The sequence below is a fragment of the Alexandromys fortis genome, unplaced genomic scaffold (assembly GCF_014885135.2).
Source record: "Alexandromys fortis isolate MF-2015 unplaced genomic scaffold, M_Fortis_MF-2015_v1.1 scaffold_5, whole genome shotgun sequence".
Lineage (NCBI taxonomy): Eukaryota > Metazoa > Chordata > Mammalia > Rodentia > Cricetidae > Alexandromys > Alexandromys fortis.
In genome coordinates, this window is record NW_026067924.1 from 14956494 (window position 1) to 14971236 (window position 14743).

At 44.0% G+C, this 14743-nt stretch overlaps 1 non-coding gene and 1 pseudogene across 1 annotated transcript; both read left to right on the forward strand.

Annotated features, from left to right (window-relative positions):
* The window catches only part of LOC126501639 (mitochondrial import receptor subunit TOM20 homolog), a 16683-nt pseudogene extending 8022 nt beyond the window's left edge, over positions 1–8661 (forward strand).
* A 2652-nt stretch (positions 8662–11313) lies between these two features.
* Positions 11314–11475, forward strand: LOC126501887 (U1 spliceosomal RNA). The gene has a single exon (XR_007591820.1). It is a non-coding gene; the product is annotated as a U1 spliceosomal RNA (small nuclear RNA).
* The last annotated feature ends 3268 nt before the right edge of the window (positions 11476–14743 follow it).

Genomic DNA, 14743 nt, shown 5'->3' on the forward strand with positions numbered 1-14743 from the left:
TTTTTTTTATTTTTTTTAGTTTTTCGAGACAGGGTTTCTCTGTGGCTTTGGAGCCTCTCCTGGAACTAGCTCTGTAGTCCAGGCTGGTCTCGAACTCACAGAGATCCGCCTGCCTCTGCCTCCCAAGTGCTGGGATTAAAGGCGTGCGCCACCATCGCCCGGCCTTCCAGAACCATTTCGTATCACCGTACCACCACTTCCAATAGTCTGGAATTCCGTGCCAGAAACCGAACAGTGGGGTCATTTATGTGATGAGAAGGAAGCCTGTATGGTTCTCTGCTTGGGAGGTTTTTAGCACAAAACCAAGTAGCCCCCTTTCCTCCCAGCGAAATAGCTAAACTATAAAGACGGCGAGCGGCTTTGCAGAGGCATGCTGTGCCAAACCAGATTAATCATGACTTCTTCGCAGAGCAGACCCGCAGGAAGAAATGAAAGTCGGAAGTGAGAACATGAGTCACAGTGCAACTCGTTAGCTGGCATCCTTCCTTCCTCCTGCTCTGGCACTTCTTATTCTTGGCGATTCTTTTTTTTTTTTTTAATGTATCAAACGTTTTTTATTTGGCTTATGAAGTTTAGTGGAGCCAAACCTTCCAAGAGTCTCATGGAATGCATACACCAGGGGCTCTTGGCGATTCTTGACTTTGAAACAGTTGCAGCGGTCCCTAACATCACAGCGTAAAGGCAGAAAACGTGAGTCCTTTGGGCGCTGTTCTTCTCAGGGGACACTTTTCTTTCCCAGTAGACACTGCCCCAAAGCTTACTGGACATGTGGCTGGCTTCTCTTAGGTTTGAGATATGCCTGTAAGTGAACAGACTAGCTAAGCTGTAGCTAGCTCACAATGACTTCTGGGGACTAAGTACACTCAACAACTGCTTGCTGGTGACAGAGAGAGCACATACGACTCTTAATTTGCAGAGGACCAGGGTTTGTTTTCTAGTACCCATTTGAGGTGGCTCGCTAAAGCACCATGGAGAGCCCTCTGTCTACAAAGCACTGGCCACTCATGTGCACATACCTACACGCAGAACCACGGGAGACACACAATACATCTTTAAGAATAACAACAACTAAAACACCACCACCAACAAAAACTATTAGACCAGGTGTGGTGGCACATGCCTATAATCCTAGTATTCACAAGGCAGAGGCAGGAGACTCTCTACCCATTCCCTTCCCCACCCGACACCTGCCATAGTAAATAAGTAAAAGTAATTTCAAATTTTTAAAAAGTGGATGGTTCCTGAGATATGACACTGGAGACTGGCCTCTGGCCTCTGTGCATGCAAGTATATTAAACACAAGCACATTAAAAATAAAAAAAAGATCTGTTTGCTTCATTTGGAATACACATAGAAATCAACGCATCTCTCAGCCCCCTGAGGAGCTTCTATTTGCAATAGATGGTAATTAACCCAGACCTACAACTGGTTGAAGAACAAAGAGACTACAGAAGGCTCAACCCTAAAGGGAATGCACATGCTGCATGCACCCCCTCCCAAGGCTCAAGGATCATTTTGAAAGAGGAGGTGCAAAGAGTGTAAGAGTCACAGGCTGCGGATGAGCACAAGAAAACATCTTCTGGACTTGTGTGAGCACACAATCGTCGCAGCGCCCCAAACCTGTGCAAGGCCAAGTCAGACCAAACCCAAGATGAGATTTAAACCCAGTCAATCTGGCTCCATTGTCTGAACTAAAAGTAAGTTCATAGCATGATGGCATGTTAAAAAAATCTGATTACCAAGAAAAAAATCATAGTATTAATACATCTACACAAGAGAGTTTCATACAGCTTTAAACTGCTGAAGGAGCAGCTACACATACCATTTGAAAAGGTCTCCAAGGCACACAGGACAAGGAAGGGGGGACAACAGTATAGAACACTGGGCCTCCTGTGTGCTCAATTTCACACCAAGATGAAAGGTGCATCTTTTGTTTGCTTGAGACAGGGTTTCTTTGTGTAGCCCCGCCTGTCCTGGAACTCACATTGTAGACCAGACTGGCCTTGAACTCAGAGATTCACCTGTTTCTGCCCACTGAGTGCTGGTATTAAAGGCGTGCACCACCACACCAAGCTGGTAAGGTGCATTTTTACTTTTTCTTGGCAGCAGGACTAATAAGGAGGTGATTTAGTTTATGTCCTGTTAAGAACAATGTGATAAACTGAAGGATTGATGGGGAGGGGCAGTATTTCCCAAACCTGAACTGATAAAGATTGATTCAGGATAATAATTTACTAAAAGGGTATGATGGCACACGCCTGTAATCCCCACACCTGGCTGGCACAAGAGGGTCAGGCGTTCAAGGCCAACCTGTACTTCTTCAGACTTATCTCTAATATAAAACCAAAAAGGAAATTTAAAGGAACAGGAAGCTAAAGAAAAAAAGCTGCTGCAGAAACACAGGAGACACATCCTAGTTCCTGCAGTGTTGAAGGTCAGTGTCAATCATAAACTGGACAGAAGCCATAGTCACCTAGGAGATGGGCTGTTGGGCTTGCTTGGGGGGTGGATTATCTTGGTTTCATGAACTGAAGTGCGAAGATCCATGTTAATTAGAGGTGGCACCATTTCGTGGGCAGGGGATCTGGAATATAAACAGAGAGGGGGGATGTGAACAGCAGCCTGTGTTTGTTTCTGACTATGGAAGCAATGCAAACAGCTGTCCAGGTTCCTGCTGCCTGAACTTCCATGATGACCTGTACCTTGAATTGTCAGCCACAAATAAACTGTTCTCCCATAAGTCACTTTTGTCGGTGCGTTTTATCAGAGTGATAGGAAAAGGAACCAAGGTGATTGCCTCAAAGGCATGCTCTGTCTATCGCCAGCTGCTTCAATTCCTGCACAGCATCTGCTGTAGCACACAGTGTCTTTTGGGGTTTCAGCTTCACTCACTGCTGCTAGGATTTTGCAGATTAGTAAACACATGGCTTGACAAAGAGGATGAAGAATGCTAATGGTTTATTATTGCTTTTTTGTTCTTTTAGCATTTAAGGCAATGCTTTCAAAACGGCAGAATATTGCTTGTCCTGTTCCTGTTAAACTCAAATGCAGTTTTGTTTGGTTGTTTTATTTTGTTTCAATTTAATTTTATGTCTATGGGTGTTTTGCCTGCATGTAAGTCTGTGCATCGCTTGCATACACAATGTCTGCAGAGGCCAGCCTGTGCTTCTTTACCTGAAACTAAAGTTACAGACGACCATGAACTACCACTCGGGTGCTAGGAATTGAACCTGAGTCTTCTGAAAGAGCAGCAAGCACTGTTAACCACTAAGTCACCTCTCCAGCCCCCTTGTTTGTTTGTTTGTTTGTTTGTTTGTTTGTTTAACAAAGATTTATGTGTATGAGTGCTCTATCTGCATGTACAAGTTTATGCCAGAAGAGGGTATCAGAGATGGTTGTGAGCCACCGTGTGTTGGGAATTGAACTCAGAACCTCTGGAACAGCAGCCAGTGCTCTTAAGCATTAAGCTATCTCTTCAGCCCCCCCCCCCCTTTGTTTTTTGAGACAGGGTCTTGCTATGTAACCCTAAGAGGGCTATGGTTCAATATATAACACTGAGTGACCCTGAATCTTAGAAATCTTCCTGCCTCAGCATTCTCAAATGTAGTTTCACATTTTAATAACTTTGTTTTTTGCCTTCTCAAAGAACTGGGGATTGAGTGTAGGACCTCATGTATGCAAAACAAGTGCTCTGACACTAAGCACAGTCTTCTTGCTCTTATTGTTTGCTTGTGTCTGGTTTGGTTTTTAGATAGACTTCTAAAGTTCTCATCACTGTGTGTACAGGCCCTCTCACATGGTTTCCTCCTGCAATCATCTTAACTGTACGTTTTGTTTGTTCCTTGTCTCCCCTAGCCTTGGCTAGCCTTAACTCACTATGCAGCTAAGGATGACCTTGAAATCCCGAGCCTCCTATTTCTCTCTTCTGAGTGCACTCCTGTGCCCAGTTTCAATGCATCATGTTTTATTTTATGATTATCAGTGCGGAGAACACTGCTTCATGTAAATGAAACTCAAGTCAGGAACTCAAACGGCACTGTCAAAACTGAAACATGGCCCAAGGAGACGGCTCAGAGGGTAAAATGCTTGCCACACAAGGCTGGTTACCTGTGTTTGATTCCGAACTCAGGCAAATGTATAAGGAGAGAAACAATGCCACAAGGTTGTCCTCTGTCTTACCTCCGCATGCACACACACACACACACACACACACACACACACACACACACACACACACAGTATTGATAATAATTTTTTAAAATCAGACATTCTAATACAATGCAATCTAAAGGTGCATTAATTTGATACATACTGAGGAGTGTTGGTAGAAAAATATTGAAAATTTTCCATAATTAAACTATTATGTTTTTGTAAGAACAAAAAAATTTGTATAAATAAACCAGTAAGTATTGCTGGACGGAGGTGGTGAATGCCTTTAGCCCCAGCACTTGGGAGACAGAGGCAGGCGGATCTCTGAGTTCAAAGCCAGCCTGGTCTACAAAGCGAATTTCATGGCAACATAGAGAAACAAGGTATTGAAAAACCAAAATAACAAAAACAAAACAAAACAGCAACAACAAAAAACAATATCCCAGTGTGCTATAATCTCACATCTGAGCTGAGGTGTTGGAGGCAGAATTCCTTGGTGTCATATCATGACGGCATGCACACTGCAAAGTGCACAGATATGTTTAGAACTGTGGTTATGTAAATGAGAAATGCCCCCTTAGGCTCAGGTCTTTGAACACTCAGTCTCTAGCTGGTACTGTTTAAGAAACTGATACAAGGCAGCTGCTGGGACACATACAGGTCAACATGGACGAGCTCTGCCACCACATCTCAAATTCACAATGTCCTCGATTTTGAATTAATTTTGGTCATTGTGTAGTCAAAAACTTTTTTATAGTACCAATTTTTGTGACCGCTCCAACCTCAGTAATATGATCCTCATTATAGGGGTCTAAAATTATAGGGTGACCCATAATTTTAGAAGCTGTGTCATATTCCAGTTTGGTAGCCACGGAACAAGTTCAATAGCAGATTTTTGCAATTTTAACTGAACCACCAAATGTCTTAGTCCATTTTATGTTGTTACGAGGAGAACTTTATGAAGAAATGAAAGGGACATGCCCATGGATCTGGAGGCTGGGAAGTGGAGAAGCTGTGTCTTCTGACGGTTGTCTTGCTAGAGGCAACTTTCTTAGAGGGATTAAATGGATTGTTTTGTAGGAAAGGTGATGCCAACACAGAAGCTCTGCTTGATGTGGTGGCACATGCTTGTAAATCCAATACTCGGCAGGCAGGAGCAGAGGATTGTGAATTTGTGGCCAGTCTGAGCTACATAGCAAGGATCTGTCTTGAAATAAAAGGACACTCCTTCATAGCCAGATCCTAGATTTCCTGGTACAGTTGACCTCCTTTGAGCCAACAGTTTCTGGCCCAAGGTCAAAGGGATGCATGTTTTTTTTTTTTTTTCTTGCTGGCAACATCCCATGGTGGCATACATAGCAGGACGTTATCTGGTGAGGGCCAGGAAGCACCCAGAACGTTTTCTCTTTCTGCATTTCTTTCTTTCTTACCGCCTAGAATTTAGTCCCTGCTTCATTTCACACTTATTTCTGAAAATAATTTTGTCATATGGTGTGTGTGCATGTGTGCTAAAAACAATCCACCCTCTCTATATGATACATGCCCAGGAATACCTCTTCTGGTTTCCCGTTTTCAGCTCATGCTTTTTTCATAGGTTATTTGTCTTTCCCTGGCCACCCTCAACTGCTTTGCATCTACTGGATCCTTTCTTCCTTCCTTTATTTCTTTTTTTTTTTTTTTTTTCTTTTTTGGTTTTTCGAGACAGGGTTTCTCTGTGGTTTTGGAGCCTGTCCTGGAACTAGCTCTTGTAGACCAGGCTGGTCTCGAACTCACAGAGATCCGCCTGCCTCTGCCTCCCAAGTGCTGGGATTAAAGGCGTGCGCCACCACCCGGCTTCTTCCTTTCTTTTTTTTTTTAAAAAGATATATTCATTTATTATGTTTACAGTGTCCTGGTCTGCATGTCCTTACAAGCTAGAAGAGGCCACCAGATCTCACTACAGATGGTTGTGAGCCACCATGTGGTTGCTGGGAATTGAACTCAGGACCTCTGGAAGATCAGTCAGTGCTCTTAACCACTGAACCATCTCTCTAGCCCCTCTGGCTCCTCTCTTTCATCATTAAAAACATATTCAAACATTTTCCCCTCTTTGGTTTGCCAGATATTATTTTTTAGTGCTGGTATTGAACCCGCAGAGTTAGGGTTTTCTGATTGTGCAGGTTTTACATGCTACTCTCTTCCTGACCTACATCCGTGAGACTCCTGATCCTATCAGACCGCTAAGACTTCCTTAGCTACCTTTGATTAAGACTTCCTTAATCAAAGAGTTCCAATGGAAAATTCTTATTGATAAAGGAATGGATGTATTTATTTTTATATTTATTTGTTTTACTTTTGCAGGAGATTGAAAACTGGGCCTAGTGTCCGCTAAGTAAACATTTTCCCACTAAGTTATACCCCCAGTCCTGTCCTCTTTTTAGTTCTTGAGACAGGGTTGCCCAGGTTGGTCTTGAACTCATTCCATAGCCCAGGTGCACCTTGAACTTGCAGTCCTCCTGTCTCAGCCTCCCAGGTAGCTAGAATTAGAAGCTTTGAGCGTGAGGGTGTTAGAAGCCCTGGAACTGGGATTATAGATAGATGTGAGCTGTCATGTGGGTGCTGGGAATTGAACCCTGGTCCTCTGGAAGAGCAGCCAGTGCCCTTAACCACTGAGCCCTCTCTCCAGCCCTTGCAGCTTAGATTGCTTTCAAGATGCCATGCTGCCCTGACTTGACTGCTTCACAGCCTCTCTCGCATGCCCTTCTTAAGTGTGGGTGGTTTTCCCTGGTAGGTCCCCGGTCCTGAGTCAAATCTCCCCCGAAATACTCACTTTCACAGCGAGGATGACAAGACTCCATAAGGAGTGTGTTTGTACAAGGTTACACTGGGTGATACTATTGGATTAGGGTCCGAATCAGTTTTATTCTGTGGAATATTTAAATCAGTCATCGTATGCTCGATGTTGTGGGGGGGGGGGCAGTGGGGATACAGGGCCAATAAGATGTTGTTTTTCCTCCATTGCCTCCTGCAATCTCTTAGCCCTCCTCACCCCTCCCTGTTCATCTGGTCCCTGCTTGTGCAACTCCCTCACGCGCCAATGATCAGTTTACATATCACAGCATCTAGAAGGGTTCTCCTGAGCCTCAGACTGGCTAGACTCCTTCCCGTCCTGAATTCTCCATTGTGCCCTGTGGCAATTCGTTTTCATGGTCGGCTGCACTGGACTTAGAATCACCTGAGTGACACATTTCTGGGTGTGTCAGTGAAGGTGCGTCCACGGAGGTTTACTGAGAAGAGACGCCTCACCTGGACCGTGGGTGGCGCCATTCTTTGGTTGGAAACCCAGACAGAATGAAAAAGGGCAAAGGAACAAGTGAGCCAGACACCAGCATTCGTACTTCTGAAGTTTTCCGACCATGGACAAACTGTAACCAGTTTCCTCACAGGCCCGTTGCCACATAGAGAGGAGGTTGCTTTCACTGCGGTGCCGTCCCACCTTGGTGGACTGTATCATCAAACTATGAGGCAAACCATTCCTTCCTTAAGTCGTTTTTGTCAACTGTTTGGCCACAACTGTGAGGAAAGTAACTGAGGCACCCTTTCCCAGTTTCCTTCATTTCCCACAGTCTCGCGATGCTTCATTCTCTTCTTCCCAAGAGGCTTTCCTTTCCCTCCCTCCCTCCCTTCCTCCCTCCCTCCCTCTGTTTGTTTTGTTTTTCAAGACAGGGTTTCTCTGTAGTTCTGGAGCCTGTTCTGTAACTAGTTCTTGTAGACCAGACTGGCCTTGAACTCACAAAGCGCTGTCTGCCCCTGCCTCCCAGTGCTGGGACTAAAGGCGTGCGCCACCACTGTCTGCGAGGCCTTCGTTTCTTAGTCACAAAGCAGGCTCTCTAGTTGAGCTGAGAAGAGCAGAGCCACCATGGTTCTCATTGCATTTCTGCCGCTGTGGTAAACACCCAAAAACCAGCTTAGCGGAGGAAGGGCTTACTTTAGTTCCCAGTTCCAGGTTACAGTTTCTCAGAGCAGAGATGTCAAAACAGGAACTTCATGTCCCTAGTCACATCACATCCACAGTCACGAGCAGAGACAAATAAACACATGCATTCTTCGTACTCATCCATCTCTGTTCTTATACAGTCTGGTACCCAAAAGAAGGGTGCCATCGACGCGGGTGTGTGCGGTGCCCTCTTCATCCGGTACTGCATCTACTCCGACCACAAAAGGCAGAGAGACCCCAACTTCAAGAACACGCTTTGAAATTGAAGAAACAATCAGAAGCTTGCTAAAGAGAGAGCTGGCCCTTCCAAGTTGCCTGATTTAAAAGATGCTGAAGTTATTAGCACAAGGTGATATTGAGAACGGTGTAGACCACCCGACAAACACAATCGCGGTGCGTGGACAGCCTCAGAGCTGCTGCGAGTGTTATAGCAGGCTCTACCACCGCCAGGATTCCAGACGCTTCTGACCAAGCTTCCAGCCATTAGTCAGAAAATTGTAAATGCTCAAAGCTTGGCCGAAGATGATGTGGAGTGAGCCAGAGATCAACATGATAAAAATCTTAGTTAAAAATGATTTAACCATTAGCTTGGAAGCTGATGGCCTCTGGGGGAATAAGGACAAATATGCTTGTCATGAACTGTCCTACACTGAAGTCTACCGAAGGGAATGTGTCCAATATTCCTTCAATTAGTACTCTTAGTTTTGTTCCTTGATTATTTATAGAAGTCTGCCAGAATATATGTTTCTTTTTTCTACTGGAATTTTTGATTCATCCTATATGTTTATTCTATCATCCAGAGTAGTATGGTATTTTTTCTTTGCCTGCCTTCCTTCCTTCCTTCCTTCCTCCTCCTCCTCCTCCTCCTCTTCCTCCTCCTCCTCCTCCTCTTCTTTCTTCTTCTTTAACAAGCACTGGATTTTCTAATTTTCTTTCTTTTTTAAAATATTTATTTATTATGTATACAATGTTCTGTCTGTGTGTATGCCTGCAGGCCAGAAGAGGGCACCAGACCCCATTACAGATGGTTGTGAGCCACCATGTGGTTGCTGGGAATTGAACTCAGGACCTTTGGAAGAGCAGGCAATGCTCTTAACCTCTAAGCCATCTCTCCAGCCATGGATTTTCTAATTTTCCTGGGGAGGCATGTCCTCCACAGTGACTGGGAATGACTGGACCACATTTGACCTATGAGAGGCCCCTCAAGGAGTTTCCTGATGGTTCTGGGTACCATTTTTACCTTCAGCAGCTACATGGTATCTCTCTGACTCCACCTTCTTTCTCCCTGCATTTAGTTTAGCTTTCCCCACCCAGCTCTATTCTGCATTGCCATGGGCCAATGGCAATAAAAACCATGTTCACAGCAGACAGAGGGGACTCCCACATCAGAATGGTGCTACCCACTTTCAGGCTGAGTCTTACAACAGTTAATCCCCCCTCTAGACATGCCCGTAGGCCACCCTCATCTGGGCAATCCCTCTTTGAATCTCTCTTCCCAAATGATTCTAAGCTGTGTTAAGTGGGCAGTTAAAGTTAACCATCACAATCACTGCTGTGTCAACAGGAGCCACAGCAAATCTTCCCTTCCTTAGAAGGTGACAGCCAGGTGACCCCCAGTCTACCCGTGGAGGCCAGCAGAACTGTCTCCCAATTCACATACCTGGAACACGATTGTTACTCAGAATTTGTTTGCTTTATGAAAGGGATAAAATAAAACACTTGACTTCGTGTTAAACATTGAAATGGATACCTGAGAAATGTTAATGTTTTTCAAGCCAAGAAAAAAAAATGCTACAGAAACCTTATTCCGTTTGGAGGGAGACAAGAAACCTAGATGGCCTCTGTCCACCCCTTCCACTCCAGTTATCCTGTTTATTTTAATATAGTTCACGAGGAGGGAGACAGGATGCATTCATCTTTGTTATGAAACTTCTAAAGAACAAGCTGGTTGTGGTGGTGCATGTCTGAAATCCTAGCTCATAGGAGGCAGAAGCAGGAGGATATGAGGTGAAAGCCAAAACAGGCTGCCTAGGGAATTCACGGCCAGCCTGGACTACATAGCGAGACACTGCATAACATTGTTTTTGAAAGAATATTGCATAACTGTGAACAAAAGTTAAGTTTGGTCAGCCTTTGAGAAAAACTCCAAAGGACTGTTAACTGGAGGAGGCTTTCAGAGTCAGGACCTACTGTTAATTTAGAGAGCACTGCCACCTAGTGGGCAGGAGAAAGTATTGGGATTAATATTATTAAATTGGGAATAAATTTATAAAGACTTTTTAGAGATTTTACCTTTTTTACAGGCATGGTAGTGCAGCCCTTTAACCCCAGAGTTCAGGAGGCAGAAATAGGCAGTTTTGTGTTAGTTTGAGGCCAATCTGCCCACATTGCAAGTTCTAAGTTCCAGGCTATATAGTGAAGCCTGTCTCAAAACAACAACAACAAAAAGGTTAAAAAAAATTGTGTGGGTTTCTCTAGCTTGGGAGCCTGTCCTGGAACTAGCTCTTGTAGACCAGGCTGTCTGTCTCAAACTCACAGAGATCTGCCTGTCTCCCAAGTGCTGGGATTAGGCATGTGCCACCACTGCCCAGCTCTCAGTTCTATTTTTACCCAGCCCCCTATACCATCTGCTTCCACCCCCAAAAGTCACATTTTTTAGTTCTATTATTTTCTAACTTATTTTTTTATTTATTATTTATTAACTTATTTGTTATTTTCCTTTTTTTAAATATTTATTTATTTATTATGTATACAATAGTCTGTCTGTGTATATGCCTGCAGGCCAGAAGAGGGCATCAGACCCCATTACAGATGGTTGTGAGCCACCATGTGGTTGCTGGGAATTGAACTCAGGACCTTTGGAAGAGCAGGCAATGCTCTTAACCACTGAGCCATCTCTCCAGCCCCTATTTATTATTTTCTTAAGAAGGTTTTTTTTTTAAGAAACCCTGTCTCGAAAAAACAAATACTACTACTAATAATAATAAAAATAAAATAAAAAAGTTTTATTTACTATTACTCCAGAAGGGCATGTGTACACAAGGAGGACAGAGGGCAATTCTGTAGAGTTCTCTCTTTTCACCTTTTCGTGGCTTCTGGGTTAGGAACTCGGGCCATCAGGTTTCTTGGCAAAGACTTTACCCATGGAGACATCTCACAGCCTGCGGTTTCTCCTTTTGATAATGTTTGCTCTTACCTGGCAGGGAAGATGCCGTGATCATGAAGATGGTTTTCCCAGGGCGAGGCTTATCCATTGCACTCTGGTTGTGCTGACCCCCGAGATTTCCCCCAATGCAGGAAACTTGACTATACAATTTGTGGTAGTGGGGGACCACATTCAATCTCCCCACAAGAGTAAATACATATAAATATTCACATGCCTTTTAATTATCTTTTATTATTTATTTATTTATTTATTTATTTATTCTTTTTGGTTTGTTGAGACAGGGTTTCCTTGTGTAGCCCTCGTTGCTCTGGAGACCAGGCTGGCCTTGAACTCAGAGATCTGCCTGCCTCTGCTTCCTGAGGCTTGGATTAAAGTTGTACACCAATCATATACAAACACCTTTTAGGAGAAGGGATTTTATAACCTGAATTTTTTCTTTTTTTCTGTTTGTTTTGTTTTTCAAGACAGGGTTTCTCTGTAGCTTTGGAGCCTGTCCTGGAACTCACTCCGTAGACCAGGTTGGCCTCAAACTCACAGAGATCCTCCTGCCTCTGCCTCCTGAGTTCTGGGATTAAAGGCTTGAGCGGCACATTAGATCATTTTTATACAAGTATGTATAAAATGTGCCTTTTGAACATATCCCCATATCTTCTTTCCCTCCTCATTAATACTCTGTTTCTTTCGATAGTCTCGCTTCTACTTTCACACATGTACATATACAGACATGATTCTCTGCATATATGTAAGCTGGCCTCAAACTTTCTAAATAGCTGAAGATAACCTGAACTCCTGATCCTCTTGCCTCTACCTCTCCAGTTCTGGAATTATAGGAGTACACTACTATATCTGGCATTCATTCTGCTTTTTCCACTTAAGGTCTTAGGAATTTCTCTACCTCAGAGATCTCAATTCCTTTTCATGACTCTGTAATATTTTATTGCTCAGACATACGATAGTTTATTTAACCCATATCTTATATATCACTAAGGTGGTCCAATATTTAACCATTATAAATAATACTATAACAAATGAGATATGATAGATTATATACATAATCCAAGTACTCAGGAAGCTGAGGTAGGAGCTTGAGAATAGTATGGGCTACATAGTGAATATATAAGCCAGGCCTGAATTACAGTGTGAGACCAAGTCTTGACAACAATATGTAACCAACAAAACAACAAATAACACTGTCCGATCCCAAGAAACCCTATGAGTCTTTTTCTGTCTCACCAGCCAGCTCCCAAATAATGACACAGAGACTTCTTATTAATTATGAAAGCTTGACCTATATCTTAGGCTTGTTCCTAACTAGCTGTTATAACTTGAATTAACCCATTATATTAATCTACATTCTATCATGTGGCATTACCTCTCCTCCAACTTGCACCTCCTGTTTCCTCTCTGTTTCTCCTGTTGTCTCTGCCTTTTTTCTTCTCAGAGTCCTCTCTGTCCCTGGAAGTCTGCCTAACCTCTTCCTAGCTGCTCGCTGGTTAGCTTTTTATTCACCAACCACAGCAATACATCTTCACACAGTGTTCAAATGTCCTGCAATAAAACTCCTTTCCCCAAATTCTGGAATTTGACAAAAGCCAACAACCCTCAGGGACTTGGCAAGCTAGTTCTTTCTTGCCAGAAGGAGTCCTCCTCCTCATTTTTAACAAAAGGAGCACGTGGCTCTCATTAGCATATGCCTGTGGCTTCTATCAGCAGGATTGGAGTCTCTGCTAACCTCTAGACTCCCTCAGCTCCCACTCACAAGTACTCATTACATACATTACATACTTTAAAGCCTCCCGCCCTGGCTCACAGGCTCCTCTTCTTCCAGTAACCATTCCCTTAGAACCCTGAAGATTTCCCCCCTGGCGTTTCTCTCTGCTTTCCCTGAGAGCCTTTGCATATGAAATAAACTTTCCCCCTTTCGCCCATGGAGCAGCTATTTCTGCCTCCCTTGCATTCATCTGGTGCCAAAACCTGGGAAAAGCATGTATGAGACCCCTTCCAAGGTGGTCACCTCTCCTAATTGAACCAAATTGATGATTTTTGCCCTTTTGTTGCAGATCACTTGCCCACATTGGCTTCTGTCACCCACCAAATTCCACTTCTGTTGTGATTTGAATAAGAATGGCTCCCACAGGCTCCCATATTTGAATGCTTAGTCATCAGGGAGTGGCAATATTTAAAAGGATTAGGAAGTAAGGCCTTGTTGGAGTAGAGGTGGCGTTGTTGGAGGAAGGTATGTCACTGGAGGGGCTTTGAGGTTTCAAAAGCCCATTCCAGGCCCAGTGTGGTTCTCTTCCAGATGCCTACAGATCCTGATCTCAGTCAATTCTCTAGTATCTGTCTGCTTGCATGCCACCATGCTCCTGACTGTGATGATAATGAACTGAAACTTTGAAACTAAGCAAGCCCCAATTAACTGTTTTATTATTGTTATTATATTTTTTTGAGACAGGGTATCTCTGTGTAACAGTCCTGGATGCCCTGGCATTTGTTCTGCAGACCAGACAGGCCTTGGATTCACTGAGATTTGCCTGCCTCTACCTCCTAAGTGCTGGGATTAAAGACATGGACCACCACCACCTGGCAATGATTTATTTTATTTTATAAAAGTTGCAGTGGCCATGGTGTCTCTTCATGGCTCTAGGACACTGACTAAGACAGCCTCTTTAGCCCTTCTTCCCTTCACCTGCTCTCAACATTCATCTCTCCTTGCCTACTCAGTAGTGTCCTCTTTGTCTCTCTGGCCCCTCGAGCCTGCTACGCTCTCCTGGGTGCCCACCACGCAGGCATCTCCCTTCTAAGACACTTACCCCTCCTTCTGTTAGAATTCTCCCTCTGGTGGAAGCCCTGTTTGCGACCCTTTTCCCAAAAGCTTTCCCCAGTCCACCTCTTAAGTTGTTTCCGCCTCTGCTTGCTCTTGTCACTCCAGAGCCTCTTGCTTTGTCTCTGTAGGACAACTAAAAAGTCACATCTGTGTGCCAGGATGTTCTCTTGCCCTACATGGCCCCCACCAGGAGGAAAGGGATGCTTGTCCTCTGTGATTTGGGACATTTCTCTCTGATAAGTCTCTTAGTCCCCTTGGGGGTGACCTGATTGAAATTCTTGTCAAGATGACACTTACCCTTTTTTGTTCCCTTTGCCGCTAATCCTCCTTCTTGGAGGTCTCCTACTGCCCTTTCAGGACATCTCCTTTTTGGCCATCTTTACCTCTTTTACTCTCTTGACCATGGGCTCTTCCCACTCAAAACCCAACCCCTCACCTTCACTTGCTTGTCTACTTGTGTCTCTATCTCCCCTCAGACTTAGCAATGTCATTAAGTCTCACTGCCTCATTTTACTGCAACACAGCTTGGCCACAAGACCAACTTGACTGTCAGTCTCAGGGGCCAAAAATTGGTACATTTGACTCCCAAATCCTCATTCATTTTGATAAACACTGCCAGACATAG